This window comes from Rhinolophus sinicus, chromosome 1, assembly GCF_057876585.1.
Source record: "Rhinolophus sinicus isolate RSI-liver-muscle chromosome 1, RSI-T2T, whole genome shotgun sequence".
NCBI classification, from domain to species: domain Eukaryota; kingdom Metazoa; phylum Chordata; class Mammalia; order Chiroptera; family Rhinolophidae; genus Rhinolophus; species Rhinolophus sinicus.
Genome location: NC_142501.1, coordinates 1,160,903 through 1,165,902, shown reverse-complemented (window position 1 = coordinate 1,165,902; position 5,000 = coordinate 1,160,903). Strand labels below are relative to the sequence as shown.

Genomic DNA, 5,000 nt, shown 5'->3' with positions numbered 1-5,000 from the left:
ATGCCCACACAGCCTCCACCGGGTTATGTTAAACCGGGATCTGATTCCTTTGATGTAAAATCGCCGCTCCAAATGGCTTGTGAACAAGCCCACAAGCAAGGGGAATCTACAGAGCAGTTTGGTGTATATCCTATTATTGAAAGGTATGATCAGGCAGGGCGTAGGGTTAGGGATTGGACGCCTTTCCAGTGGAAGCAGATAAAAGAATTGAAAGAGGCTTGTGTGCAGTATGGACCTATTGCCCCTTTCACCCTGGCAATTTTGGATATTCTGGCTATTGAAGCCATCCCTCCAGAGGATTGGAAGCTTCTTGCTCATGCTTGCCTTTCGGGAGGTGATTATCTCTTATGGAGATCTGAGTTTTATGAAAACTGCAAAAAGAAAGCTTATCAGAACAATTTAAGGCGAGTTCCCATCACTTTTGAGATGTTGGCCGGTGAAGGCATTTATGCTGAAATAAGAAACCAAATGGGCTTTGCAGTAGGAGCTTATGCTCAGACTTCTTCCGCTGCAAAGGAAGCCTGGCGTATGCTGCCAGACACTTCCCGTAAAGAGGAGCATGTATCTCAGATAAGACAGAGACCTGACGAGCCCTTCCAAGATTTTGTGTCCCGCCTTACCACTGCGGCTGGACGGATTTTTGGGGCGTCAATGGCTACCCAGTCCTTTATAACGCAGCTTGCCTATGAAAATGCCAATTCGGCATGTCAAGCCGTTATCAGGCCAATTAGGAAGAAAGGAGATTTATCTGAATACCTTCGCCTGTGTACTGATGTGGGGCCCTCTTTTACCCAGGGAATAGCGATAGCAGCTGCTCTTCAGGGAAAGCCTATGAGGGAAGTGCTAAATCAACAGGCAAGACTTCATACAGGGAATCGTACTGGAGCATGTTTTACTTGCGGGAAAAGGGGACATCGAGCAGCCCAATGCCCAGACAAGGGAGAAACTGAGAATACAGCTGCTCCTGCTAGAAAACCTCCAGATGTCTGCCCTAAATGCAGAAGAGGGAAACATTGGGCTAATGAGTGTAAATCTAGGACAGATAAAGATGGAAAACTGATTCAGGGAAACTGGGTGAGGGGCCAGCCCCAGGCCCCGAATCAGCAATGTTATGGGGCTCTGCAGGTTCCCGAGCAGAAAGGGAACGAACCTCAGAAAAGAAATACATCACAGATTTATTCCGGGCCACCTCAGGCAGCGCAGGATTGGACTTGTGTTCCACCGCCGACATCGTATTAACTCCTGAAATGGGAATGCAAGCCCTACCCACAGGGGTTTTTGGGCCGCTGCCGCCAAAAACCGTTGGGCTTCTATTAGGGAGAAGTAGCACAACCATGAAGGGAATTCAAGTTTCCCCGGGAGTTATTGATGAGGATTTTACCGGAGAAATTAAGATTATGGTTCATTCACCCCTGACTATTTCCAATATTCCCTCTGGAACTCGGATTGCTCAATTAATAATTTTGCCTAGGATGAAAATAGGGAAAAATAGACAAGACCAAGAACGAGGAGATCGAGGCTTTGGTTCCTCGGATGTATATTGGGTTCAAGAGATAAAGAAAGATCGACCTGTTTTACAGCTTAAGATTGCTGGGAAAGATTTTCAAGGGCTTTTAGATACTGGAGCCGATGTGTCTTGCATATCTGCGCAACATTGGCCATCTAATTGGCCGATGCAAAGTACGAGTACAAGCCTGCAAGGTATCGGTCAGTCTCACGCCCCACAGCAAAGTAGTAATTTGTTATCATGGCAGGATGATGATGGTCATCAAGGAACATTTCAGCCTTATATTATTCCCGGTTTGCCGGTGAATTTGTGGGGACGTGATATTATGAGCAATATGGGAGTTTATCTTTACAGCCCGAGTGTTCAAGTTACTCAGCAGATGTTTGATCAGGGGCTTCTTCCCGGGAAAGGCTTAGGGAGCGCAGGACAAGGACGTCAGGAACCTATATCGCCCAATCCCAATTTACAGAGGACAGGTTTGGGGTATTTTCCCCAGGGGTCATAGATTTACCTGCACTCCACCAAAAAACAGCAGAGGCAATAACTTGGAAATCTGATACGCCTGTGTGGATAGATCAATGGCCCCTTACTAAAGAAAAAATCTTGGCCGCTCAAGCGCTAGTACAGGAGCAGCTTGAACAAGGCAACATAACTGAATCAACCTCTCCTTGGAATTCACCCATTTTTGTAATTAAGAAAAAATCAGGGAAATGGAGATTGTTGCAGGATTTAAGAAAAGTGAATGAAACTATGGAAGTTATGGGGGCTTTGCAACCAGGATTACCTCATCCCTCTGCCATACCAAAAGACACTTATAAAATAGTCTTGGATTTGAAGGATTGTTTTTATACTATTCCCCTTCATCCGCAAGATTGCAAGAGATTTGCTTTTAGTGTCCCTAGTCCAAATTTTCAAGAGCCAATGAGGAGATATCAGTGGCGGGTTCTTCCCCAGGGTATGGCAAACAGCCCCACCTTGTGTCAGAAGTTTGTTAGTGAAGCAATTGATAACACCAGACAACAATTTCCTTCTGTGTATATCATTCATTATATGGATGACATCTTGTTGGCTTGTAAGAAAGAAGGAATGTTATTAGCCTGCTTTATAAATATGAAGAAGAACCTTCTGGCTTCAGGTCTTATTATTGCACCTGAGAAAGTACAGAGAAGTGAGCCTTACTCTTACTTGGGATTTCAGTTATTTGCTCAACATTTTTCCCCTCAAAAGATAGAACTCAGAAAAGATCATCTTAAGTCTCTTAATGATTTTCAAAAGCTGTTGGGAGATATTAATTGGCTGCGTCCTTCTTTGGGACTAACTACTGGAGATCTTAAACCATTGTTTGAAATTTTAAAAGGGGATTCTGATCCAACCTCTCCCAGGTCTCTTACTGAGCCTGCACGAAAAGCGCTCCTTAAAGTAGAGAAAGCTATTCAGGAACAACATGTTTCCTTCCTTGATTATGATAAATCTTTGGATGTGTATGTATTAAGTACTAAGCATACACCCACCGCAGTTTTGTGGCAACAAGGGCCACTTAGATGGATACATCTTCCTGTGACTGCTCAGAAAAATCTTACTCCTTATTATGAATTTGTGGCTAGTTTAATTCAAGAAAGTCGCTTAGAAGCTAGAAAATATTATGGAAAAGAGCCAGATTCTATTGTTGTTCCCTTTACAAAAATCCAAATTCAAGGTTTGATGCAGTTTACTGATAGCTTTCCTGTTGCATTGGCTGGTTTTACAGGAACATTGGACAATCATTATCCCAAGCATAAATTGCTTCAATTTTTTCAGCATCATGCTCCTATTTTTCCTTCGGTTGTGTCACATGCTCCTCTTCCTGCTGTACTTAATATTTTTACTGATGGATCTAGTAATGGTGTAGCTGTCTATGCACTCAATGATAAGGTCATCAAAAGAGTGCAGACACCTCCAGCCTCAGCTCAAATAGTTGAGCTTCGAGCAGTTCATATGGTATTGCTTGACTTTGCTTCCCAGTCATTTAATTTATTTTCTGACAGCCATTATGTAGTTCGTGCTATCCAAAATTTAGAAACAGTACCCTTTATTAGTACCAGCAATCCTGTTATTCAGGATCTATTTCTTCAGATACAGCAGGCCATTCAGCTGCGCTGTGAAAAATTTTACATTGGCCATATTAGAGCTCATTCTAATCTTCCTGGCCCTTTGGCCTCAGGAAATCAAATTGCAGACTCTGCTACTCAGCTTGTTGCCTTAACTCGAGTAGAGAAAGCACAAAAGGCTCATAGCCTCCACCATCTAAATAGTCAGAGCCTAAGATTGCAGTATAAAATAACCAGAGAAGCAGCACGTCAAATAGTAAAACAGTGTCCAGATTGTTCACATCTTCTGCCTGTGCCTCATTATGGAGTTAACCCCCGAGGCTTACGTCCTAATGATCTATGGCAAATGGATGTAACTCATATACCTGAATTTGGAAAGTTAAAATATGTTCATGTCTCCATCGATACGTTCTCTGGATATGTTGTGGCTTCCGTCCAAGCAGGAGAAGCCACATCGCATGTAATTAGACATTGCCTTGCTGCATTTGCCATGATTGGAACTCCTAAAAAACTTAAAACAGACAATGGCACATGTTATACCAGCAAAAAATTTGCTCTATTTTGTCAGCAATTTTCGATCGATCATGTTACTGGCATTCCTTACAATCCCCAAGGACAAGGGATTGTGGAACGTACTCATGGAACATTAAAACTCACTTTACAAAAAATAAAAAAGGGGGAGCTATACCCCCTGACACCTCATAATTATTTGTCTCATTCTCTCTTTATTCAAAATTTTTTGACCTTGGATGCCCATGGTAAGAGTGCTGCAGAGCGCTTTTGGCATCCTTCTGCAGCCCCTCAGGCTTTGGTTAAATGGAAAGACCCACTTATGGGCTCCTGGCATGGCCCAGACCCAGTCCTCGTATGGGGCCGAGGACATGTTTGTGTTTTTCCACAGGATGCAGAAGGCCCTCGGTGGCTGCCAGAAAGATTGGTGCGACATGTGGACCCTCAGCCCATTGATGATGTTGCTGATGCTTTGCCAAGTGACAGCGGAACCTGACCAGACGTATTGGGCCTATGTGCCCGATCCACCTATTCTTCATCCTGCTATCTGGGAAGGTCCGGAAATTCCAGTATATGTCAATGATACTCATGCCTTAGGATTGCCTTCTAATGGACATATGAGACAGCATTTGGAAAAAAACTTTCACTTACAATGGCATAGGTCTGGGATTGCCTATTTGTATTGCAAAAAATAGCTCCATGACTGGGTGTTTGCGTAGTTCCCCTGTCACTATGCATATTGAGGATTCTTTAATTGGATGGACTGTTCATCTTAACATGCTAGGCGACTGGTCCGGGGGACGCAAAGTAAAACTGCCCATCCCTCCATCACGTCCATCTTGTGCTAAACAGTTGAAATTAAATGTTGAGACTGTTCCATGGAGAGCTTGCCCTGG

General features: G+C 43.5%; 1 long non-coding RNA gene across 1 annotated transcript in view; it reads left to right on the top strand.

Annotated features, from left to right (window-relative positions):
- The window catches only part of LOC148758992 (uncharacterized), a 7,882-nt gene that overhangs the window by 1,154 nt on the left and 1,728 nt on the right, over nucleotides 1-5,000 (top strand). Inside the window, exon 2 of the long non-coding RNA XR_016020183.1 lies at nucleotides 4,496-5,000. This exon is cut by the window's right edge and continues 1,728 nt beyond it. This is a non-coding gene — a long non-coding RNA (uncharacterized LOC148758992). The remainder of the gene's footprint in view (nucleotides 1-4,495) is intronic.